The sequence below is a fragment of the Nycticebus coucang genome, chromosome 12 (assembly GCF_027406575.1).
Source record: "Nycticebus coucang isolate mNycCou1 chromosome 12, mNycCou1.pri, whole genome shotgun sequence".
Lineage (NCBI taxonomy): Eukaryota > Metazoa > Chordata > Mammalia > Primates > Lorisidae > Nycticebus > Nycticebus coucang.
In genome coordinates this window covers 85,646,645-85,673,465 of record NC_069791.1, presented here as the reverse complement: position 1 = coordinate 85,673,465, position 26,821 = coordinate 85,646,645, and the positions used below count along the sequence as shown (strand labels likewise).

Here is a 26,821-nt window from a genome sequence, read left to right as displayed (position 1 = left end):
ACTTGGGCGGCTGCAACAACTTCCATGCCAACAAGCTGACTTTTTTTTTTTTTTCCAAACATTAAAGATTCATTGTAAGATACTAAATCTGGATGGAACAGCAGGCATCACAACCTGCTTCTCTCTCCTCCTTCTTCCCCTCCGTAGGAGTCCAAGGCCCTGACAACAGATGTCCCTTCTCTCAGCCTGCAGCAGACGCCCAGGAGCACCTTGACCCAGAGCAACAGCCTGCTAAGATTTCAGGGTCATCTTAAAAGAAAAAGAAATGCAACCACTGTTTAAGTTGGAGAAAAAAACATTTATAAACAGAGACCATTTGGCGAGCCCTTGCATTGCAAAGGTTTACCATTCAAGCAAACAGCAAGAAAAACCCAGCATTTCCTTCAGAGGCTAAACTCCTTATGGGTAATTTCTTCAGGGAGCAAATATTGTAATTCAGATGTCAGCTTTAAAAACCGGGTGAGAAACAAGAGAAGCAGAGTCCACCCCGATCAGCTGTAGTCGTTGCTGACCCCCCTGCCCTGTTCCTTGCAGGGAAAGTGGGGCTGAGGTGGTTAATGAACACTGTATCTCTCTGTAAGAGAAAAGCAGATTAAAAGATTTCTGGGTGGGCAGGTTTCCTACTACGGTGATGAGGGAAACTTTTCAGACTTACTTTGTCTGTGCTACAGCCTCTGACAATCCCTGTGGCATCTAAGTAAGTGGTTGTGTGTGTGTGTCTCTGTGTGTTTACTTTTTCTACTGTACCTTTGCGATCCTGAGTTTGTTAACTCCTGTTTAATGTAAGAATGATAGCAGTAATTACTGCAAGTTCCTGGGGTACCAGGGAGCAGTTAAATGAGAGATAGCTTCAGAGGTAGCCATCTGCTACCAGGGAGGGGAGGGGTTGGCATCCAAGTCACAGCCCGAGGGACCAGGCTGGCCATTTGCTCTCTATGGAGAAACAGAGCGGCTTGTGTGGCTTCACGGCTTCCCCTGGAGGAAGAGAAAGTCTGGGCTGTGAAATAATATTTTTCTCTTAACAAGTGGAGAAGGACAGGTTTCAGCGACTTCCCCTATGCAGGGTGTGGGAAGTGGATTGCTAAAGACAGACCCCTGAATTCAAACCCTAGTTGTTTTTTTTTTTATTATTATTTCAGATTAATATGAGGGTACACATGTTTAGGTTATATTGTTTTCATTTCTAAAGTAAAGTTCAAGTTGTAGTTGAGCCCTTTCCCCAGGGGGTGTGCTGAGCACCCTTATATTATGCACATTAGGTAAGAACTTGCTAATCACCACCTCCTCCTCTTTTTCTTTTCCTCCTTTTCCCTCCCCCTCACTAGAATATACTTGCGATTTTTTTTCTTGGGTGGGCATGTATTTGTTTATATATTGGCTTCATAGTAGTATTGAGTACATTGAATACTGCTTTTCCATTCTTGTGTTACTTTACTAAGAAGAATGTCTTTCCACTCCATCCAGGGAAATACGAAAGATGTAAAGTCTCCATTTTTTCCTTATGACTGAATAGTATTCCATGGTACACATATACCACAGTTTGTTGATCCATTCATGGGTTGATGGGCACTTGAGTTGCTTCTACGTCTTCACAATTGTGAATTGAGCTGCAGTAAACACTCTAGTGCAAATGTCCTTGTAGTAAAATGATTTTTTTCTTCTGGGTAGATACCTAGTAATGGGATTTTGGGACAAATCCTAGTTTTGCCACATCCCAGTTTTGCCATATGTGAATGTTGTGGCCTTGGGAACATTATTTGACCTCTTTGACTTTTTTTTTTTACCAGGTGCAGAATAGGTGGATATAATATACACATCTCATAGGTAGTTACAGGGAGGAATCAGGAGTTTGATTGTTTACCCCACTGTAGCCGTGGAACCTTACACAGGACCACATGTCCTCAAAACTCAGCATTCAATCACAGTGGGAGAGATGGCACTGCTAACATTCATTGGGTCATCTGCCCCAAGCCCAGTATCAAGTCCTATGCTCCTCCCAGACACTCCACTGTCATTTTGGTATTATTAACCAGGTGAGAAAACTGAGACACAGAATAACTTAACCCCTGGGAGTAACTAACATTTATTAAATTATAGATTCTGTGCTTAGGCCTCTCCATGTATAGTTTAATTCTTACAACACTTCTGTTGCTATAATATAAACATATTGTTATTTTAGTTTTAGAGATGAAGGAAATAGGGCTCAGAAAGACTGCACAGGGCCAGCATTCAAATCTCTGTCTCCCTTCAAAGCTTCAGGGCTTCCTGCAGTGTTCATCTCTATCTTTGGGATATTCACAGGTAGAAGTCACAGGCCCGTCCAAGCCTGTGTTGTCCCATTCAACTCAGGGCCTGAAGGATGAATTAAATTAAATTAAAGCAGGGTATTTTCATGGAAAATCCATGAGGTCACTTCCCATGGGCATCAGTTATTATTCTTTCTTGGGTGAATTTGCTTCTCTCTGATCAACTTCACGGCATTTCTACCACCCATCTGGCCCTTTTTCATTGCTTTCTTTCTATCCCTCCGTCTCTCTACCAATCTGTCCTTCCAGCTTTCCATCCATGAATCCACCCAGCTAGCCATCCATGAATCCATCCATGAATCCATCCAGCTAGGCATCTATCCATCCCCTTTGTGCCAAATACTATTCTGGGTACTATGGATACAACAGTAAATAAAACAGACAAAACTACCTGCTGTCATGGAACTTAAACTTTATTAAGGATGGATGGGCAATATCATCTAATATTATTTTTTAAATATCATCTAGTATTAAACTATAAACTATGTTATATAGTCATGAGTGTTATGAAAAAAAAATAGTGAAGACGAAGTTCACAATTTCAGGTAGAGTGGCCAGTGAAGGCCTCACTAAGAAGGTGACAATTGAATAAATTTTCAAGAGGCCGGGGAATGAATCAAATGATTATCTTTAGGTAGATAGGAGGAATGGCAAGTGGGAAGTCCCTGAAGTGGAAGATTCAGAAGAGAAAAGAAGCCAATGTAGACATGGTCAAATGGATGGGAGGTGGAAGCAAGTCTTTCAGACCATTGCAAAGACCTTGGCTTTTAATCTGAGTGAGAAGGAAATCTATCTGAAGATGTGAAGCAGAGGTGTTACATAATCTGACTTAGCTTTAATACGATCACTTAGTTTTAACAGAGCAGACTGAAGAGGGGCTAGTACAGAAACAGAGATCAGCTAGGATACTCTTACAGCAGTTCAGACAAGAGAGGATGGAAGCCTGTACCAAGGTGGTAGTGATGGAGGTGGGGAGAAGTGATGAGATCACAGATGTATTTTAAGGTGGGGGCAATAGGAAGGAGGATGACAGTAATGATGCTTCTTCCAAGTCCCATCTTCCTATTCTAATCTATCCTGTTCACAGAGAAGAGACAGATGCTCTTCGTAGGTCTTGAACTCTAGTTTTTTGGGTGATTATTGAGTTGGATGGCATAAATAAAGGAAAACAAAGAACGTAGGTAAAATACAGTGTCAAAGAGCATTCTAGTTTGAGTCTTCCAAGAAACAGAAGCAGACACCAATACGGGATGAGACTTTCAGGAGATTTTGTAGGAATTTCTGGGAAGGAAAAAGAGGGAGCATGATGGAGGTGAAATGGGAGACTTTAGATCACAATGCAGACACATGCAGGGAAGGGGGCAAAGGAAGGAGGATGGGGTAGGGAGAGTTGCAGACACAATTCTCAACAAAGTTGGGCCAGGACAGTAGAGAGTCTTCAAGCCAGAACTACAGCAGCAGATCTGAGAGGAATATTTTCTTTTTTTTTTTTTTTTTTTTTTTTTTCATTTGGCCAGGGCTGGGTTTGAACCCACCACCTCCGGCATATGGGACTGGCGCCCTACTCCTTGAGCCACAGGGGCCGCCCTGAGAGGAATATTTTCATGCTTGCCACAAAGAGGGTGCACAGGAAAGGCAAATCAGAGTTTGGGCCATAAAGTCAGAGCCCCACGTCTGGAGCTTGATAGAATCATGAGACAGAATAGAATGACAGGAGTCAGGAAGAAGGATAGTAAAAGATGATCACAAATGCTTACGTAGTGCTTACTGGGGTGAGCCAGGCACTTGTATACACGTGTGTTATCTTATTTAATCCTGACAACAACCCTATGAGGTAGCTACTATTATTTTTCAAATAAGAACATTGAATTACAGAGAGATTAACATAAATAATAACCCAGTCAGACAGTGGATCTCCAAAGTCTGTGCTCTTAAATGCTATGTTAATAGCCCAGAGAGATGTTGCTCCCCATTACTGAATGCTGTCAAGCAGGGTGTGGGCAGACTTTTTGGGTAAAGGCCCAGTATCAAGCAAGACAATTGTCGTAATGCTGTTTTGTGCTCAAGACTCTCCAGTGATGGTGTCCAGACCACATAGTTATTCACCCTGCTGCGTGGGAATAAGCATACGAAGCAGGAGTCGCTCTCTTTGAGGGACTCAGAGTGTAAGTGGTGTTAGAGGACGGTGGTTGAGTGTAGGTCCAGGATCTCCTAATGCCCTTCCAGGCCCTGATATGATTGCTTAGCCCTGTACAGGCAGGAATCACCTTACTCTCCCTTTGTAGGATTTAACCCCCATATTGGTGTTCAGTGTTTATTGAATTATTTTTAAAAATGACTGAATAAACAATACATGCCAGCTGTCTCTCAGATTCCAGGAAGTGGTCAGCTCATGTACTGGTACTGATCAGAAGTATTTCTGCTGAAATTATTCCTCTGCCCCACTGGCTGCTAACAGAAAGGTATGGCTCACCCACACCAGCATGTTCACCAATCTGATGAGTGGTCAGGGCTACTCATGATTCCCTGTTCAGAGCAGAACATATCACCCCAGTCTGTGTGGCTTAAAATTATAACCATTTTATTATTTTTCATGATTCTGTGGCTGGTTAGATGGTTCTTCTGGTGCGGGTCAACCCAGCAGATCTCTGTAGTCAGCTGGCAGTCTGGCAGGGACTGTAGCCCTTAGGAGGGTCCCCTTCATGTCTGAGAGTTGGGTCAGTGTCAGCTCGGGGAGTAGGCATGACTCAGCTATGGGCTGTCATTATCTAGCAGGCTTTGTAGCCTGGAAGTTCACATGACAGTGTTGCAAGGTTCCCAAAGCAGCAAAGGAACAAACTTTCGGGCCTCTGCTGATACCACATTTGCTAACATCTCTTTGACAAAGGAAGTCACAGCAATAAGACCAGATTTAAAGAATAGTTGACTAGATTCTGCCACTTGATGAAAAGAACTGCAAGGTCATATTGTAAAAGGGTGCCTCTGTAAAGACAGAAGACATCTGTGGCCACTTTCTGCAACACAGTACACTTGTCCCTCTGGGTCCTGCTGTCCAGGGAGGTTTTTGTGACACTTCTCCTACTGGACACTGTTCTTATCTCCCTTTGTCATCCCACTTGAAGTTTCTGCTTTTGCCCAATTCTGCTTATTTAAGAACTGGATGGAATTCTATTCTCCAGTTAAATAAATATGTGGACATTGACTCAGGATGAACTGGATATGCCCTTGGATTGCTCCCCTGTGGACTGTTGCTTCTTCTTTCCATCCATCCATCCCACTCATTCTTCCTCTCTTATATCCATTCTTATATCTCTTTGGGCACAATTATTTCATTTCCTCTTTAAGTGTTGTGTGAACCCCTCTCTAAGAGCTGTATTTAACAGGAGACACAAATGTGTGTAATAGTAGCCAACCCAAATGAAGTAGCACGGGAACATCAGGGAGGAAAGGCTAATTCTACCCTTGTCAAACACTGTCACAGAATTTTATATCTCTCTTCTCAGCACTCGTAGTACATGCTTGTTTATTTTCCCCTTGTCTTTCCTGCCTAACTAATATTAATTTGAATACAAGGACCATCTCTCTCTAATTTACTGTTGTATCTTTACCTCCAGCACAACGTCTGCATAAAGGACACAGTTCATAAATATTTCTTTGAATTGAATTGAAAGCCACAGAAAAGACATGGCATTTGAAGCAGGCTCCAAATAATAGCAAATAACATTTAATCTATGGCAACGATGTGAGTAGCTGGGGTTATTCTCATTTTCTAAGTGAGAAAATAGGTCCACAGGGGTTAAGTGATGTGCTCCAGATCACACAGATGGTAAAGGGATAGAGCCAGGCTGCTAATCCTAGAACCTGTGTGCATTCCACTGACAGATTACCAACAAATGCAGGGGAAAAACCCAAAGAAGAGGAACCTACAGCCTCTTCTGCTGATGACCTATGATATTCAATGGACCCTTTGTGCACACTTGAATCCTGCTTTGTTATTTATTTATCTATCAGTTCTTCCATCCATCCTTTCATCCATCCATCCATCCTTCCACTCATCCATTCATACATCTAGCCATCCAGAAATTATTTAATGAGCTTCTGGCCCTTTTAAAATTATTCATAGCACAATCCCAGCACCTAAAAATGTGGCTGGCATATGGTAGATACTCAACAAAATATTTGTCAAATGACTGTCTCAGGCAGTTGGAAGACAGCTGAAATACACTGATAATAACAGCATGAACGCTAGAGCCATTGTTTCAATCCAAATCCTGGCTCCGCCATATACTTCACAAGTTATTCATCTTCTGTCTTAGCTGACTTATCTGTATGATACTGACTACTTTATGGGATTATGGAAAGAATCACACACACTCAGAATATTGCTTGACGCATTGGAGTTCCATTGTAACGTTACTGGCTTATTATTATTTAACAAAGGGGATACAGTGTTGATCCAAAAAGACAAGGTCACCACTCTCATAGAACCAATATTTTAGAGGATTAGACAGACAACTAATAGCCAAACAGATGACCAAGAAAAATTTAGATAAGCCATTTATTTATTTGATTTATTTTCCATAGGTTTAGCTTTATCTGAAATTGTTCTCTTGTTCCCACTAATTGGATATCTGGGTATGAGCCTGGTGTTATAATGGCCTTCTTATTCTTTTATTTGGTCCCATTTGAGGAGGAAGGGACCATTCCCTCTCTGTGACATTGGTCCTTCAAGGTGCTGATGAGAACACCAGTCTGTGCATGTCCATGTGTGCAGCCCAGCCCGCATGTCCATCCTGACTCTGTAGGCCTCATTTCTTCCCTGGACACAGACAGATGCACCTACATGCCCCATGTGCAATGGTAGAATGGATTTCTGGTAATCCCTGGGCAATCTGACCCTGCTGTGTCACAACTGCTAAGCCCAATGTGAGGCTTGGGGACTGTGTGCTCATTAAGCACAGAGACTTCAGTCTTCATTCATTTCTCACTCTTACAAAATTTCTGGAGCCCAGAAGTGGAAATTTCTGGCACCCCTAAGTCTGATCGAATTGCATATATCTGGTGAGGGGGAGTCTTGGCCATCAGTTGTGTGATCTGTGAAGGTTATTGGCAGGTGTGTGATATGCATACCCAAGAGTCATGGGCTCCTGAAGCCCAGGGCAGTAATTCTTACCCCTGACTGTCTGCTTCCCAGCAAATTTATGGATATATATAAAATGCTTAACAGCAGGAGCATTAGGATCTGGGGCCATAACTCAGGCAAGGCTGTTCCTCTTGGGCTAATGTTCTTGTTTCTCTTGTAAAAAATTTGGAACCCAGATTCAGAAAACCAAAGAATTTTAGAAGTAGAGGGGATATAGCCTCCACAACAAAACCCAGACACAGCTGGAGTCTTTGTGACTTCTGACATGCCATCTTTGCAACCTGGACTGCTGTTTTAATTAAGAGTCATTTGGCGGTAGGTGCCAAGACATCAACACATGTTGGTTTAAGCAAAATAAAGTGTAACTATCAACTCACATAATGAAGGTGAGGTTTGACTTCAGGTATGGCTTGATTCAGGACATAATGTCAACATGGTTCTGCTATTTGCGTGCTTCTTGTGGATGGCTCCATTCCCAGGATCTGCTGTTATCTTGGCAGCTTCAAGATGGGTTGCAAGATGGTCCCGGAAGCTGCAAACCTCACATTCTCACAGCACAGAGTACAGTAGAATCCATAGTTTTGCACAATCTAGCAACCATCCCCTAAGTCTCTCAGTGGCTCTAATCATTCAAGAAAATAGAATACACTGACTGTTCTTCACTGTGTGGCACTATAAGTAAAGTCATCTAACTCAATCAATAGCACCAAGAATGCAGATGTCTCCCAAAGGACAATTTTTGTTTTTGTATTTTTATGAGAAAGAGGAAGGATGGAAACTGGGCTGGAGATAACATAGTTTTGTCATAATTTTTCTGCCTCTCATCATTAACACTTTAAGTATTCTGCCCTATCTCTTCCCCAGGTTGAGCTAATTCATTTACCTCTGTGCTTCCATAGCTCTTCATAGCTCATTCTGAAGAATATCAACATATTGTTGATCCTTTGCAGATCTGTCTCTTCCACCAGCCTTTGAGACTCACAAAGGGAACAACTTGTTGGAAAATCCCAACTATGGGACTTTATGCTAGGTATACAGCAAGCATTAGTAAATGTTTATTGAATGAAAGGATGCTATTCTAGACTGGCATTTCATTTCATTGCCTGAGTCCTCACTAAAGTCTAAAACTCTGCTTGACTGTTCCTAGAGTTGAAGCAGATCCTACCTCCTAACTTGGCTTATCCTATTCAGTGTTGTGCTGGATCAAATAATGTCTCTTCCCTCCCATGCTCCACCACCCCCTCCCCGTGTCCCCCCCCCGCAAATAAGTCACATTCACCTAAAATCTGTGAATGTGATCTTATTTGGAAATAAGGTCTATGCGGATATAGCAAAGTTAAGATGAGGTCATGATAAGTTAGGGTGGTCTTTAAATCCAATAATGGGTATGCTTATGAGGAGAGAGAGATTTGGAGACCGAGAGACAGACACATAGAAGGGAAGGCCATGTGTTGATAGAGGCAGACATTGGAGTGATGCACCTGCAAGCCAAGGAAGGCTGGCAACCACCAGAAGATGGGAGAGTCCTCTTTAGAACCCCCAGAGGAAGCACGGCTCCACTGACATCTTGGTCTTAGATTTCTATCCTCCAGAACTGTCAGAGGGTAAATTTTTATTAAGTCACCTAGTTTGTGGTACTTTGTTATAACAGGCCTAGGAAATGCATATAGTGATGATTGTACTATGGAGACTTCTTTTTTGTGTCCTTTAGTTTTGTTCTTGTTCATTGATTTACTCATTTCTTCAGGAAACATTTGTTAGTTATCGTGTATGAGGAACAAGAGATGTGATGATGACCTAGATCATCTTCCTGCCTCTCAGGAGTTTCCAGTCTAGTACAAAAGCAGACAGGCAAAGAGGCATTCTCTCCATTTGCCTTATTGCTGATGTGTCTCCATGGAAGGAGTCTGTCATCCCTGTGGCATGTAAGTTGTGGTTTACATGCTGAATCCAGAGTCAGCCAGACCTAAACTCACACCCTGCACACCAGATAAATGGTGTATGGCAAATCGTCTTTTACCCTTAATCAATTTCAGTTTCTTCATCTTAAGTTAGGGATAATGGTGGAGCTCTGGTGGTGACCAAATGAGTGATACGTTAGGAGTTTAGCTCATTACCTGGCACAAATCATCTACTATTCTTCTAGCTTCCGTAGAATTCAGGAAGAGAAATTACATCACCCTAAGTCTTCTCTCTTAATCACTCCCAGATTCTTTAACCACCAAGAGATGGCTTTAAATCCCCACTTCTTCTCTGGTTACATTTATTCAGTAATGCTCAGGAGTGCTACTATCTATCAGAACAGAACCCAAATTTAACAGCAAAATGCAAAGCAGAACAGAGATGTCACCTCCTTTGCTCCAGAACTTGACTTCAAGTAATACAACCAAAAATGGTCAGACTGTCTTTGAATGGTCAGACACATCACATTATCGACTATTATTGAGCTTGTTCTAGGTAATGAAGACTGGCCAGGTGCATTCACACCTGCTTCCCCAGTAAGGTCTTGTCCAGATGGTTGTTGGGAGCCAAGGGCAGGATCTTGTGTTTATCTCTGTTAAATTCCGCATTATGTAATTCAGCCTTCCACACCAGCTGGTGGAGGTCTTCTGGGAGCCTAATTCCATTATGTGACATATTGCCTACAAGATACAGTCCCAGCTTTGTATCACACATGGATTTAATCAGCCTTTATTCAAGTCCTCAGTCAAAATACTGAATATTAGGCCAAGGGCCCAGACTGCCCTCCCACCTGCTTAAAGTGGTGAACAATGTCTCAAGGCCCCTGGTGGCAGGCCCTGGAAAGAACTGAGAGGAGGAGCTACTGAGAAGCTCCATCCTACTTCCTCTGCCTGCTGTGGGAGCAAACAGCTCCCAGCCCTCCCCTCCCATAGCTGGTTTCCCTGGAAAATAACTTGAGGCAGGAGTGTGATATGAGGGCCTGGCTGCCTCAGGTTTCTAAGCCACATTCCCTGGCGTTAACTCTAGCTACCTTGCACACAAGAAATCTTTAGAGGTCCATTTAATTTGGATGAGCAATAGACCCACAAGTTCGGAGGCTATTGGAAAACTAATAGTCATAGCTATAACTGCTCCCTTTTATTAATCACTACTTTGGGGTAGACACAATGCACTGTCCAGTCCTTTCAACGGAATTTTGATGTTAGGCAGTATTTGGTAGATGAGGAAGCTGAGGCTAAAAAGGGACAAGTCCAAGGTCAGATAGCTAATTATCAGTAGCGTAATTACTCAAACCCAGGCTGTCTTCCCTGAGGCTAAGGGTTATCCCACATTCCTCTTTTAGCACCATGCAACTTTTCTTTATGTAACAAGTTGTATGATTCATGAATTCATGTAATGTATTGGATTGATGGCTATTTTATCCCTGAGCCTGTAAGTTCCTTTTGGCCAGAGACTGTGCCTGTTTGGCTTTCCCAGAGCTTATCACAATACCTGGCAGGTGGTTAACACTCAGTAAATAATTTGTTTAGGGAACTAACTGTGCCAGATGCAACTGTTCCATAGAGTATAAGCTGAACTTGATTTAGGATATTTTTATGTTGACACGCAACCTTGTCTGTGCAGTCGTTTCTGAGTCCCACAGGGGAGTAAATACTTTCCTCCCAGTGCACTGAATTAATTAAGGTTTGTGACACCCCTTAAAATCCCTTACACTATATAGCTGCTTTCATCTGGCTAAGTGCAAGGCAGCTTTATGGGGCTGTTACTAGGTCTGGTGCTAATGGGCATTTGTCACCTTCTGCACCCCACACAGTGCCTTTAACCTGTGTGTATATCCCAGTAGTTGCTAAATAACTCACAGACTGCTTAGGTTGCTAAATTAAGAAATGAAAGAATAAAGATAGGAAGAAGCATGTGGAATGAATTAAGATGTCCTAATCCAGAGGTTTTCCTTGCCTGTTGTGTCTTTAAAGAGTATGATACCTGTTAGGATTGTAACAATGGATTTTTATAGACTTTGAGGTAGTTCAGTGGTATTGTGGGAGGCTATGGTGGCTGTACTTGATGGGCAGTTTTCTCTAGTTTTTTTTTTTTTTTTCCTGAAATCCTGGGAGATGACAGAGGTTAGTCTTTTTATATTGATTGGAGTACAGATGGCCCATTCATGGAGGAGGTAAGTGAGAACCAGCTCTGTGACTGAGAGTAAAATGATGGCCAGTGATGTCTTTTCAACAACCATTTAGAAACAGGTTGGAAATGCAGGGGAGGGGATAAATACACGAGCCTGGTTGAAGCCAGGAGACCAGAGTGAGGACATCAAAACCATTCAGCTTAATGACAAAGATGTTCAACTCCATTTTGAGTGTTTTCTGATCATTTGGTCTGTCAATGCAAGTTAAAATCAATTTTGAGGAAGGGAATGTAACCAAAACTCATTGAATTTAGAAATTCAATGTTAGAGAAAAAAGATAGAGAAAGAAATCCCTAAAGATATAGAGCCTTCCTAAAATGAACTTGAGATTTGATCAGCATTTATTAGACATGCAAAATAAGATGAAATTATCCTTAGTTTTTTAAATGCCAGATGTCAAAGATTGACTACAAAGGACACCTGGATGTGTAAACAGATGCTCACAAGGGCATTGAGTTTTGAGCAGTGAACGCTAGGTGAAGTGGTTATTTGGACAAGATGAACCAAGATCTGCTTGGTGGTGTCCAGAATGCAGACCGAAAGGCCCTGGGCTTCTTATCCCTGTATGGCTCTTATCAGAAGGATTTGTTATGGCTGATGGAGGCTTGGGCTTCAGGTAGGTGGCCACCTGGCTTCCTAAGTAGTCATCCCAGGTGGTCGTAGGACCAGCCAGAGTGGAGGGGCAGGAATCAGAAGGCAATTCATCCTCAGGAGGGACAGTTAGCAAACTTAGTGACCTGCAAGTGTTGTTCATATTGAGTACAAGTCATATTGACTGTATATTTTATTAAAAATAAAAAAGCCTTCATATTCATACTCTGGGCTCTAACCATTCTTTTCTGGAGACAGTCATGATGGGAAGTTCTTTCCCAGTGAAGGCAGCCAATTAACCTTTGCGTCTTACGCTTTTGCTTTTGTATCATCAGATGGTTTTGCTTTAGAAGATCTGAGGACTGAGGCTCCTTGGGGGAAACTGAGGCAGTCACCCTCTATCTTCTGCCCCTTGTTGGTCTAGATATGAACAGATTCATTGTAAATCCAGGTACTCACGTGGCAAGAGGCCTGTTGCAGAGCTCAGAGGGCAGCCCAGGATGAACACACACTTTCTGAACTGAATACAACTTTGAGAAGCTCCTTCCGTCCCTTACTTATCAAGTCAGTTGTTAGACTTTCTGCAGAAGATTGCTGGAGTGTGGAGTCTGGAAAGCAAAAAGGATAAATTCGGGAGACTTGGGGACATAGTACACCCATTCTAGTACTGCTTTGTAGGAGTTTATGTTCCTGAAATTTCCTTTCAGTTCCAGGAAAGGAGGTGAATTGGAGGAGGGCAGTGAGGGAGCAGAGAGCTGTGTTGGCTTCAGGTGAGGTAGTTTCAGCCTCGTTTCCTCTGGGTTGTCTTTCTAGCAATCTCTTTTGATGCGAGTGGATAATGAAGCTGTGTGTATAATGAAGGCATGTTCCCGTGTCCTCCCAGCTCCAGGGAGAACTTAAGAACTTTTAGTTCCACTGAAGTATCAATGCTGATGCTTTTTCACCTAGATTTTTGGAGTCTCTGTTCTATCTTGAGGGCTCAAGACTAAGATGAGCTATTGTAAAGGGGTATATCCACCTGGGGCAATTTAGATGGCTCTGAGCAAAGTCTTAGGGACATAGAATGGTTTCTTTTTGTTGAGCCGTGCACAACAGACCTGCTGGCTGCTGTCATTATTAGCAAATGCCCAAGAGAAGAGAAACTAACACGGTGATACACTGTGCTCACATGACCAGCCAGAGGAGGCACCTACCTTTGCCTCTATCCGCAGAGTGCCCCTAGTTTTCTCTTAAACCTCCTCTACTGGTCTAAATCCTGGGAGGGTGATGGAGAACTCACAGATCTTGCTCACTTTCCTGGTCTTCACTTGAAAAGTGAGGAGAGGTTCCCCTTTACCCTCTTATCTGTAGTTTCATTCTTAACTCTTACATTTCACTGGACTTGGCTTCACCAGCCACCTTCATCAGATTCTAACTTTCCTGTTTTTTCACCACTGCTTCTCCCAGGCCCATAGAATTTTTTTTTTTTTTTTTTTTGTGGCAGATTAAAAACCTCATTCTCATAGATCAATGAGCATATTCTTCTATGCCTGTTATTTATCCCAGGATTTTGGTCTTTTGAAACTCTAAAGATACAGGCTCTTAAAACTCAAAAAGCCTTTTTGCTCAAGACTGTAGTCACTGCCTTGAGTTTCAAAGGCCCATTTTGAACCTCAAAGGGCAAGTACTGACTCTTTCTCTCTTTGGATCTCTGTTGGAAAAAACCTTACATGGCAGACAGTGGTATAGAATGCCCTAGCTATGGACAGGGTAGCAGGAAATACTTGGAACATAAAAATTATATCAGCTTCTGTTTTGCCATAATTAATATCAAACTCATTCAAAGAAGGGACTCAGCAGTCAAACTCAGGTTAGCTTTTCCACAGGAATAGGTATTTTTTAGCCTATATGAACCATAATGTCTTCTGGAGTGTGTCCATGGAAAACAGTAACATTGGAGTGATGAATCATTCTTGTGCGGTGTTTACCCAGGAGCAAGCTGGGCACTTTACACACAGCATTATATTTTTACAGCAATCTTATGAAATAAGTGTTATTATTCTTGCTACCATTTTACAGATGGGAAAACTGAGACTTGCTACAATTAGGCACATGGTTAGTAATGGGATTATCAGTCAAACCCAGTTCAGAGCTACATCTCTCCCCATGTAAAGGCAAATAGAGGGCATATAGAGAAAGGTCAGTGTTTGAAGAAGATAAAGAGAAGGTCAGCTGGAGAGTTCTATTGCATGGCTGTTGTACTGCTGTTCCCTTTACCAGAAATGCCCTTCCCTGACACCCTGTAAGGCTGCTTGTTCAATTAGTCCCAGATCAAATTATTTTAAAGATCATCACTGACCGCCTTGTCTAGTCATTCATAACATGTACATGTATACGGCACTCAGATGCCCATGATGGATTTTGATGAACCCTGTTTGATTTTTTTTTTTTAAGTAACAGCATTTCTTCTGGAGTTCTCTTTCCATTATTTATGTTCTCATGTATTTACTATCTCTCACTCCTTTCTAGAATCTTTCAAACATTAGCTTTTGAGGTCAGGTACTTTGTTGTGTCTGGCCTCTGTTTTTATCCCTGGTGTTTAGAACAGTGCTTGGTGGTAAAAGATTCCTTGTTAGATATATTTGAATGAATTCGGCGATCAGAGAGGTTACCAGCAGGAAAAAAAAACTATCTTGCAGATCTCTAAACCACATTTCAGAATAAAATGACAAGCTTAGCCACTCATTTTTTTCCAACCTTGATGTCAAAAGCTGCTTAGGAAGGTCTGGCTGGGTTGCCTTGGGACTGCCTCCTTAAATGAGGATCGGAAACCCCCTTTAATGTTTGGCTTCATTTGTTTATCAAAGGTAGAAAAAGCCTTTGTCCTACATCACAGCTGGGATTTGGCAAGACGGGGACTTCCTCTGCCTTGTACTTCAGCAGGGCCAAGTGTACCTAAAACATTGGTTTTTCAACTCTGAAATAATCCAGGAATATGAAAATTTAACTTAGAGATCCCGAGAAGAGGGGATCAGCAAGACATGCTCAAATTATTACTTGGTTTCTGAAGTCCTCTATGAAGCTGGGAGCATCAGGATCTTCAGAGATTTGGGGAGTGTTATGCCCAGAGTTTGGGGTACCCAATGACTACTCGAGAGAGCCAGGATCCAATGCAATGACACAAGGGCCTTTATTCAAGCTCACCCCAGACACAGCTGGGACCGAGAGCCCTGTGCTCACAGTGCACAGGGTTTTTATAGGGTAGGGGAGGATGAGGAGGCAGGATGCAGCTGCTGGATTGGTTGCCTCTCGTATCTATGGAGGTGCTTAAAGCTGATTGGGCCCTACCACCTGGCCATCAGTTGGGAGTGGTTTACCTGCCATCTGGCTAATCTGGCTGACAGTTAGAGCGGTTTATTCCTAGGAGTGGGGTGCGATGGGGTTTTACCAGAAATGGAGCGGGGGGACCTCCCAAATACCTGGTCTCCAAATGGAGGCAAGGTGCCTAAAATGGTATTGCTTTAGTCCTTCATTACCCACTTTGCTTGTAACTAAGAGGACCCAATCATGGGACCTCAGTGGTGAGTTCCAGGTCACCCGGAGGCGTCAGAGGCTGGTACTGGGCCCTAAGGACCATGAGTTGGACTGCTCCTACTCGTTATTTTACAAAGTTTATGAGTCTGTTAATTATACATGGTCCAATTGTCAAGGTTAGTAAGAGCAGTATTAAAGGTCCAACTAGGGTGGAGGTAAGGGTGGTGAGCAAGGGGGACCAATTAAACATAGTCTCATACCAACTCTGAGCTTGCTCCCCCTCTAGTTTGTGTTTTTGAAGTAGAACTAGAGCCATGGACTCCATGACTATTCCAGAGTGGTCGGCATAAAAACAGCATTCCTCACCTAATGTGGCACACAAGCCCCCTTGCTGTAGGAACAGCAAGTCTAGTCCCCTACGGTTCTGGAGCACAACCTCTGAAAGGGAGGTGAGGGATTCCTGTAGTAAAGTGATGGATTTTTCTGTTCTTTCGATGTCCCGGTCGATGGCGGCACGCAATGCCCCATAGTTCTTGTCGTTCAGGACAAGAGCTGATACCCCTGTTCCTGCCCCTTCCAGCCCTAACCCTAGCAGGGCAGAGAGGGTGATAGTGGTGATGGGTTCTCTTCTGAAGCAGAGGCTCGCACTCTCATATCTTTGGAAAATGGCTTCCTGCTCATGGTAAAGCACCTTTGGTATCAATTGTATGAGGACACGGAAATCTTTGGTTAGGTTCAAAACTCCTGAATGTATACAGGGGGCCAAGCAGTGGAGCAGGTCCACCAGGCATTATCAGGGGGCAGTAGATATCCTGTCTCATTCCACTGGTAGGTGGAGTTGCATAAATGCCTATGGGAGGTGGGTACCTGCCCAACGCAGATCCCCTGCCTTGAAACAAATTGGAGAGTAAGGAGGGGACGACCATGCTGGTGCCAGTGACAAGCAGCTGCTTCCGCAGCAAGAGTGAAGTTGCCTTGGAGGGCTCTGCCCTCAGAATAGGAGGGGTTTACGTCAAGGCAGAGCCAGCACAACTAGGTTAAGTCCAGCCACAATTGGTTGAGTACCTGATAGGTGTTTACACGGAGATCCCAAATAGGGTCTGGGGACTCGGTGAGGTTGGATGATGAAGGGCTGGTAGGGGAGTCTCTGTGAAGGGGGCTCTGGTATTGATGCTGCCCTACAACTGGGTTCTGGCCAACATCGATGGGGGGGCCTGAATGGGGGATGGTATAGGCAACCTTTAGGGTGAACGTTCCCCCTTTCTCCATGTAAGGCAACCAGACTCTATCGTATAGGCGAATACCCCAGATCTTACCCCCCTCTCACCCTGTTGCCCTCTGTCCTGCGTCAGTGAACTTAATGCATATGGGGTCACATGGTTGGTTTAGATGGCCCCACATGCCCGTCTGCTGTCAGGAAGGGGAGCTGGTCACCCTTCGTACCGTGATGAGGTCTCCTTTGCGAGGAGGATCCCACCAGATTTGGCCTGTGGAGACACAGCTCCAAGCCTGGCAGAAGAAATGCCCAGCCCCGCCACATTTGTCTATTTTATGGCCAGGGCATACATAATAGTGGCTGGTGTCCCACCCAATTGTCCCTATCAAGTGTCTAGGTCCACTGTTAAATCTGGGAACCAGGTGCCCTAGGGGTGCATGCCCCAGGTTTGATTCAGGATCCCTCCTTTGGCTCCTCCTATGATCTGCCAAGTCATGTTTAGGGGCTGGGGCGAGTTGTCGGGAACGCGGCATGAGCAAGTACAAGGGGTACATACAGTTAGTAGAAGGACCGTCAATAAGATGGTTGGGCGGGGCACTTGAGCTTGAGCGGGTTGGCAGGATCCTTTTAAAGCTTCCATTGTGGGGTACAGTGGTCTTTGATGGCAAAAAGGTCAGCCAGCTGGGCAGCAATTCCGTCAACCTTGAGTGCGGTGGGGGCAGTTAGGATGACGGTATAGGGTCCCTTCCAACGAGGCTCGAGAGTCTGTTGCTTGTGTCTTTTTACATAGACCCAGTCCCCTGGCCGGAACTTGTGGGGCTTTGGCGTTGGGCCTGACGCATAGGTGGCTCACAGGCAGTTCCAATTTTCTTTCTGAACCTTCTGGTAATACTGAAGGGAAAGAAGAAAAGTCTCATCATCTGCATCTGTTAGCAAATCTATGCGGGTGTTAGGAATGATGGGGGGTGGTCTCCCATAGAGGATCTTGTAGGGGGAGAGACTTAGGGTATACGGGGAGTTTCTGACCCTATATAGGGCAAAGGGGAGGAGAGTCACCCAGTTTCCACCAGACTCCAGGGTTAATTTAGTTAGGGTCTCTTTTCAGGTTCTGTTCATCCTTTCCACCCGCCCCGAACTCTGGGGCCTGTATGCGCAATGTAATTTCCAGGTTGTTCCCAGTGCTGTGGCTACCCCTTGAGTTACCTGAGATATAAAAGCAGGCCCGTTGTCAGAGCCAATCATAGATGGCAGTCTATACCTGGGAAGGATGTCCTCTAATAGTTTTTTTGTTACAGTCTGGGCGGTTTAATGTTTAGTGGGGAAGGCTTCTACCCATCCAGAGAAGGTGTCTACAAAAACTAAAAGGTATTTATATCCAAACCGACCAGGCTTAATTTCTGTGAAATCCACTTCCCAATACACACCAGGCTTGGAGCCCCACGTGTGGGTACCTTGGGTGGTGGGCCCGGCTCGGGCATCGGTGAGTTGACAGACTTTACAGGCACCAACTACCTGGTCTACATTAGCATCCAGCCACTCCATCTTGATCTGTGCATGTGGATCAGATCCCTTAATTTCCTATTGCCCATGTGGGTCGTCTGATGCATGCATTACAAAGTTTCCAGTCCTAATTGTGGCAGGAGGATGGTCTTTCCATTGGCGGTACGCCACCAGCCATTGTACTGGGGAGAGTTATGAGCCTGGCGAATGGTGCCGATCCATGCCAGGTCCTCTGGGGTATACCTGGGCTCCTCTGGTAGGACTGGAGGCCCAGTGTCAGGTAGGTTGACAGCTAGAGCCTGTGCGGCGCTGAGGGCCGCACTTTTGACAGCTTCATCCACCCGATGGTTGCCCCTTGCCACTAGGGTGGTGGGTTTCTGGCGTCCCGGGCAGTGGATGATAGCTAGCTTCCTTGGCAGCCAAATGGTGGCTAGGAGGTCCAGTATTTCCTGTTTATTTTTAACTGTCTTTCCTTCTACTGTCAGCAATCCCCTCTCCTGCTAGATGGCCCCGTGGATGTGGGCTGTGGCAAATGCATACTGACTGTCAGTGTAGATACTGAGTTTCTTCCCTTGCCCTAGAACTAGGGTTTTGGCGAGGGCAATAAGCTCAGCCCGCTGGGCGGAGGTCCTACCTGGGAGTGGCTTGGCCCATAGTGTCTCTGCCTCGGAGACCACTGCTGCCCCCGTGAACCGTCGTCCATCCTTCATGAAGCTGCTGCCGTCTGTAAACCAGGTATCCTCCGTGTCAGGCAGCAGTTGGTTGGCCAGGTCTTGGCGGATGCTGTGGACTTAGACTAGAATGTCCTGGCAGCACTCCCGCGTTCGGGTTGGGCAGGAGGGTGGCAGGGTTCAAGGTAGTACTGGGCAAGAACCGAATCCATGGTGGGTTTAGTAACAGACTCTGGTAGTGCGTTAACCGAGCGTTACTCATCCACCCATCTGGTGGTTGCTTTAAGACCCCTTTGATGGCATGGGGCATAGTTATCAGTAGTTCTTGCCCCAGAGTGAGTTTGTCAACATTCTTCACGAGAAGTGCGGTGGCTGCCACAATGCGCAGGCAAGGGGGCCACCCTGATGCCACCGGATCCAGTTTCTTGCACAAGTAAGCTACTGGGTGTGTCCAGGGTCCTAAGGTCTGAATCAGCACCCCCTTGGCTGCTCCCTTATGCTCATCCACATAGAGGTGGAAAAGTTTCGTGATGTAGGGAAGTCCCAAAGCGGGGGAGGAAAGCAGGGCAGTTTTGAGCTTCTGGAAAGCCTGTTCCCTATCTACCATCCACTCAAAGGGGTGCCCCTGTTTCATGGCTTCATAGAGGGGTTTAGGGATCTCAGCGAAGCCTGGCACCCACAACCAGCAGAATCCCACTGACCCCAAGAATTCCCTCACTTGCCTGGGATTGGTTGGGGTCCGGATCTTGAGCACAGTTTGCTTCCTGGCCTCAGTGAGCCACCTTTGGCTGTCCTTGAGAATATACCCCAGGTAACTTACGGCCTGCTGACAGATTTGGGCTTTCTTTGCCGAGTATCTGCCCAGTATCCCAGGTCTCTCAGGGTGGCGAGCAGGTCCTTTGTTCCTTGCAGACAGTCTTGTTTGCTGGTGGCTGCCACCAGGATATCATCTACATACTGGAGGAGGGTTAAGTTGGGATGCTGCCTGCAGAACTCACCCAGATCCTCATGCAGGGCCTCATCAAAGATGGTTGGAGAGTTCTTAAAACCTTGTGGCAGGCAGGTCCAGGTCAATTGTCCACTGATGCCATCCTCAAGATCACTCCACTTGAAGGCAAACATGGCCCGGCTCTGGAGTGCTAGTGGCAGGCTGAAGAAGGCATCTTTTAAGTCCAGTACCGTATACTAGGTCTGGGATGGGGCCAGCGAGCATAAGAGGGTGTAGGGGTTTGGCACGGTCAGGTGTATGTCCATTACCCACTTATTGACCTCCTGGAAGTCTTGGACTGGTCGGTAACAGAGGGGTGTTCCATGATGACTGGCAGGGGACCAGGATTCCGGCGTTCAGCAAGCGCCTAATGTGTGGGAGGATCCTGTTCAGTTTTCCTCCATTTTCAATTAGGACTGAGTGTTGCGTGCCCATGTCAACCAGGAAGTCTATTAGAGTTCCCTCCACTCTGAGGGTTACCCTGGGCTCGGGGAGGGGATCCGAACCCCGACCTCCCTAGTCACTGAGTTCCCCCAGCTCCAGGATGTGGGCCCGGCTACGAGGGGTATTCTCACTGTCTCGTTTCTTAGGACATTCTCTGGCCCAGTGGCCGGTCTCCCTGCAATATGCACACTGATTCTTTTGCAGCTGTGGTCGTTCCCCCTGGGGTAGCTCCCTACCTTCTCCTGTGACCAGCTTCCGTAGCCTCTGTTCCTTCTCCTTGGAGGTGTTTGCCGTGGCAGCGAGTAAGATCTTGGCAAGGTCTTTTGTCTGCTTATTGCTGACCCGTGTCTGCTTCTCCTCTGGACTCTCTTGGTTGTTGTACACTTGTTCAGCCACTACCAGCAAGTCTTGTAAGGATTTCTCTGCTAACCTATCTATCCTCTGAAGTTTTCTCTTAAGGTCAGGAGCTGACTGATTAACAAAGGCCATCATAACAGCTATCTTACTCCCCTCTGCTTCCTGATCCATGGGCGTATAGGTGCAGAACACTTCCATGATTTGCTCTAAGGAGGCAGCGGGGGACTCGTTTTTTTTCCTGCTGTACATTCCCTACCTTGGCCAAATTAGTCAGCTTTCTTGCTGCTTTACAGAGACCCTCCATTAGAGTCTGGCGGTAAACCCAGAGGCTCTCCTTACCGTGTGCTGTATTAAAATCCCAGTTTGGCCAGGTCGATGGGAGCGCTGCATCAATTAATGCCAGGTTTGTGGTGGGGTTCCTATCTTCACCCAGAACGGACTTTCATGCCTCTGCAAGGATCCGGTCCCTCTCCTCGGTAGTGAAGAGGACCTGAAGTAGCTGCTGGCAATCATCCCAAGTGGGCTGATGGGTAAAAAGGATAGAATCTAATAGGTCAATAAGACCGGTAGGTTTCTCTGAAAACTTGAGGTTTTGCATTTTCCAATTGTAAAGGTCACTAGTAGCAAAAGGCCAGTAGTGCAAGGTTTCTTCTTGGGGGGGAGGGCGGGAGGAAGGGCGGCTACTGCCCGGAGCGGCAGGGCAGTTGAATCAGCCACTACCTGCCTGGGCTGTTCGGATGCATCCCGCAGGGCCCTCCTGCAGGTATGGGGTGGACTGCCAGCGAGTGGCACTGCAGCTGCCTCAGCCTCCTCCTCTGGGACGTGCCCATCCTGGGGGGTGGTAAGGTGGGGGAAAAAGACCTTTTGGTTCTGCACCGCCCTGTAATACAGGATACAGGGGAGCAGAGGGTTGGGGCTCTTCATGCGTGGGTTTTTCCCATAGGGTAAGAACTGTGCCAGTCTCAGGTCCCCCAGCCGGGGCGGCAAGATAGTTTTTAGCCACGGGTGGGGGGTGGGGCTCTTCAACCAGGTCTTGCCAGGTGTTTATGTACGGGACCTGATTGGGATGGCCCATCTGGGGCTGGTAGATGATATCCTTAACCTGGAAGATAATGGGAAAGTGGAAAGTTCCTTCAGGCAGCCAGCCGACATTGAGGATTGGCCACTTGCTCTCCTGCAAAAGATCTTAAGCTTGTTTCTCTTCACTATCAGACCCAGGTTCTGGGGTCAGGCCTAAAAATCTTGGAAATGATCGAGAAAAAGTGAAAGGGGAGTCATCTGAGTCTGTCCCATTGTCAAAGTTGCCCAAACAATACACAAAACAACACATATAATACACAGACAAAGACAGATGTGGCCTCTGACTGACTTGAGGCAAAACTGAAAGTAAGTTGACGGCTTGATGCTCGTCCGTGGGCGCAACTCGAACCTACTCAGAAGTCCCAAGGAGATCAATTCCACGTGATCTCCACTATAGGGGGCTAGGGATTCCATGTCCCAGACCCTGCCGAGGGAGGTGGGAACATCTTCCGCAACCTCCAGCTGGTGGCCTTGCATCCACCTAGGCCTTATTCTGACCACTACATAAAATCCTGCCCAGCCCGCAAACTACCCAAACCACAGAGACAAACAGACCCACCAAACATACTTACCAGAAACAACCCAAACTACAGAGACAAACAGACACACCAAACACATTTACCGGCCCTCTGGGTGGAGTTTCTCGGGACCTTGGGTATCCCAGACGAGCCACCAAATGTTATGCACAGAGTTTGGGGTACCCAATGAGAGAGAGCCAGGATCCGATGCAATGACACAAGGGCCTTTATTCAAGCTCGAGCCTGGGCTGTCGGCACCCCAGATGCAGCTGGGACCGAGAGCCCCATGCTCATGGTGCACAGGTTTTTTTTTTTTTTTTTTTTGTAGAGACAGAGTCTCACTTTATGGCCCTCAGTAGAGTGCCGTGGCCTCACACAGCTCACAGCAACCTCCAACTCCTGGGGCTTAAGCGATTCTCTTGCCTCAGCCTCCCAAGTAGCTGGGACTACAGGCGCCCGCCACAACACCTGGCTATTTTTTGGTTGCAGTTTGGCCGGGGCTGGGTTTGAACCCGCCACCCTCGGTATATGGGGCCGGCGCCTTACCGACTGAGCCACAGGTGCCGCCCAGTGCACAGGGTTTTTATAGGGTAGAGGGGGATTGGTTGCCTCTAGTATCTATGGAGGTGCTTAAAGATGATTGGGCCCTACCACCTGGCCATCAGTTGGGAGTGGTTTACCTGCCATCTGGCTATCTGGCTGACAGTTGGAGTGGTTTATTCCTGGGAGTGGGGTGCGATGGGTTTACCAGAAATGGAGTTGGGGGGACCTTCCAAATACCTGGTCTCCAAATGGAGGCAAGGTGCCTAAAATGGCGTTGCTTTGGTCCTTTAGGCAGGAAACTTCCTTTGTGACAGTGCCCACCAAAGGTGTCACATATTGAGAGTCAAGAAAAGGGATGAGAAGATTTAGCCATTTCGGCCCATTGATCTGGGCTCCTCTCCTCTCCAGTAGGATTCATTTGAATATTATCTTCATAAATTTTTGTTGTATTCAAGCACTATTTGTGCTTAATATATGTCGTATGTACCCAGTATCACACATACATGTATATGTGTGTAAATACTTAGTATCTTTGTTTGACTCTTCACCCTTAAATGAAAACTTTGTCATTAAAATAAGTAGAAAACAAACAAAATGTATCACTTTCTTTAAGCAGAGTGGATTACAAACATAATACAATGAAATCATATTACTGACATTTCTTTTTGCCTGTTATACATGAGAGATTAACCAAAGTTAGGCATTAAAGACAAAGGAGTAACAGAAATTAGACTTTCTCGTATTGAGAGTGAAGCAAATTGAAATGAAGAGTACCTTTTATACTGTGTATTTTAATGTTACCTACTGTAGTGTTCACGTACCACCTGCCGTTATCTGGCAAAACACTCAAAAATAATGGTGGTGCTTGTCCTGAGCCTCGGGAACCACTTTATTGTCCAAATCTTCAATCCAGTCTCTAAATCTGACCAAGATATCGTCAAGCCTGGCTTGATCATCTGCTCCAAGAGAAGTAAAGTCAAGTTTCTGAAGCAACCCACTCACAGTTCTTCCTCTTTAGGGTGAGAAAGTTCTGGAACACATGAGTTTGGGTGGGTTGAGAAAGAAACAATTTCCTTAAGAACCTCTGAACAGACAAGATATTTCAGGCAGATGGAACAGCATTTAAAAAGGCAGAAGGAAGCAGACAGCATGACCTATTTTAAGGGAGCTGCAGGTAGTTCATTCAATTTGGATAAAATGCCGAAGGGAAAGAGGAGAAGGGTGAGAGGAGGGTGGGAGAGGAGGGAGGCAGGAGCCTGACCCTGCAGAGCCTGCAGACCTTGCCGCTGACTTTCGGCTTCAGCTTTGACACTGGCATAGCACTTGTCACCTGTCCTTTGCTCTGGCATTTAGAGGTAAATCATATTTGGGTGGCCACAGCATTCTCTTTGGGAAGAAATCTATTTTTTGCTGCATGAATGTATTGTTAAGTTTTTGCGGTGGGTGGAAGGGATATGAGCACTTTTAGGAGTTTGTTTTACTTCATGGGTTATGCTGGCTGAGAGGACAGATGAATTTCTAAGGATCGTACGAGGGGATTTGTAAAAGGGGGGGGCATTTGGGAGGGGGATGGCTGTCTATGAATGAAATGTCCATTAGTGGAATAAGAGAGATGGCTGATGGGGAATTTGTTGATGATTCTGTTCTCTAGGCAGAAGCAGACATGAAGACAAAGGTGGGGCATTTGTGGTTTACTTAGGAGGAAGTAGGGGGGTGATAGGGGCAAGGTAGAGCAGCTGATTAGGGCCATGGTGCTAAGCCAGCTATCATGGTGGGTACCTAAAGCTTAATCTCATGGTTGCAAATATGCTTCAGAATAATCTTCACCAAAGGGCTGGGGAAATGGAGTATTTAACCCTCCCTCCACTTTAGCCAATGACAAAGGGCTGCCCACAGGGAGATATCAATTTCCAGGCACGACAGACTGGTTGCGGACACAGGCCAAATGGGATTCTGTAAGCTGAGGGCTGCCTTCCTATAATGGTGCAGGGTCTGATTGTTGCAGTTCAGAAGGGTGAGTGTGAAAGTGTTAAGACTTATAGTGTGTATGGGTGGATCATCTCTGGCATCTGCTACATTTAATTTGGGCTGTGTATCCACCTTCTTCTTTGATGACATGCCTGTACGTTGTTCATGTAGTAGAAAGTTGAATCTGAAGATTTGAGTCATTGCTGAGTATAGCCTGAGACTGGGCTCTATGGATAGCGGGCGCTGTCTAAGCAGACCTGCCTCATCTGGGCTGTGTAGCCACATTGGAACAGTCAGATGCGTTTTCAGTTGCAGTGACTAAATCTGAATGCTAACTGGCTTAAAGCCAAGGAAAATGAAACATATTGGATCTTGGAAATGAAAAGTGTTAGAAATAGTTTTCAGGTAGAGCTTGATCCAGGAGGCCAAATGATATAATCAGATTTTAAACTTCCTGTCTCCCTCATTATCTCTGTTTTTCTACAGCTTGATTCTATTCTCCCCATATGGTAATAAGATAATTGCCAGACTCTTCAGGTTTGCATCCTTTCTCCCCAGTCACTCCAATATAAAGATTACTTATTTTAACAAAACAATTACAATAAATTCCCAAGAATGAGCAGCCAAGAATGAGCAGCGTTCCTGACTGCTGTTCCTTGGGTTATGCACACTTACCTGAAGTTCTCACTGAGACCAGGGTCTGCTGTGCTCTGTTCTGATGTGTCCAGATAAGCTCACATGCCTACCTACCCTCAGAGATGGAGTTAGGTAAAATTCCACCCAAATCTTACGGACTGAGATGTAGAAGAGGAGATATTACCTGGAGAAAAGTGGGTACTATTGATATTAATAGAAGAACAGAGATTGTCAGCTGGGCCAGCAAAACCAAGAGATCCTCACTACAACCCAAACCAAACCAAAACAAAAACAACAAAAACAAGATTCTTGAGTATTCAGAGGCCTGGAAGCTCAGGCTGATTTCAGCATACCCAGTTACCATGGCCTCAAACACCCAGTCTTGTTAACTGTCCCTCTTCCTAAGCCAGGCCTACAGCTTCCTTTCCAAGGCACTGACATCAGCTGATGGATGAGGGTGTCACTGTTTCCAAGGCACTAGATTTCTATTGACTGCTATAACCTTGAGCTACAAGCTTTATTGGCAGTATTTAACTCAAATCTGCTTTCCATCCTTGTCAGATCCCACTTCAGTATGCACCACAGGAGAAGAAGTTGAATGCTGAATTGATTTCTTTAATGGGGAGCGCTCTGCAGCAGAGAGTAACCCTTCTGGAGGTGCATTAGTTGGGTTCCCTTTGAATCTTTTCTCACTCATTCTTGTGGTCTTTCTTCTTCACCAGGAGGATGGGACTCTGAGTGCATCATTTGCCTCCTTGTTTTTTAGACTAAAGACCAAGAGAACCAGCCTCTCACCTTCTAGGTCAGAAGCAGGGTCTTCCAGTCACCAGGGATTCCAGAGAAGACTGAAATTGAGAGATGAGTTGTCTTCTGATTGCTGAGAATGATTGTGTCTGAATATTTCTTAGCAACCTGGGAACAATACATCATTGAAATCAGGTGAATGAACACTTACTTTGGAACCTGGAGGCTGATGTTCCCTGGCTCTTAGATTTTAGGGATTGCTGATACTATAGTTTGAAACAATGTAGTGTTTTGTTTTTTTTTTAAATCTAATGAGATTCTGATTACTTCTGTTCAGTAAAGATTCATTCCGTTTCTGTGTGTAAGCAACATTAGTAATGGTCATTTTCTGACTTTTATTATGTGCTGTGCTTTCTGCATTATCTCACCTAGTTCTCCCACCAACCCCAT

The 26,821-nt window shown here is 45.3% G+C and overlaps 1 protein-coding gene and 1 pseudogene across 2 annotated transcripts in view; one reads left to right on the top strand and one right to left on the bottom strand.

Moving 5' to 3' along the window:
• Positions 1–10,086, bottom strand: part of LOC128561073 (threonine aspartase 1-like) — a 48,934-nt pseudogene extending 38,848 nt beyond the window's left edge.
• Positions 1–26,821, top strand: part of HS3ST4 (heparan sulfate-glucosamine 3-sulfotransferase 4) — a 438,490-nt gene that overhangs the window by 196,269 nt on the left and 215,400 nt on the right. The window lies entirely within an intron of this gene.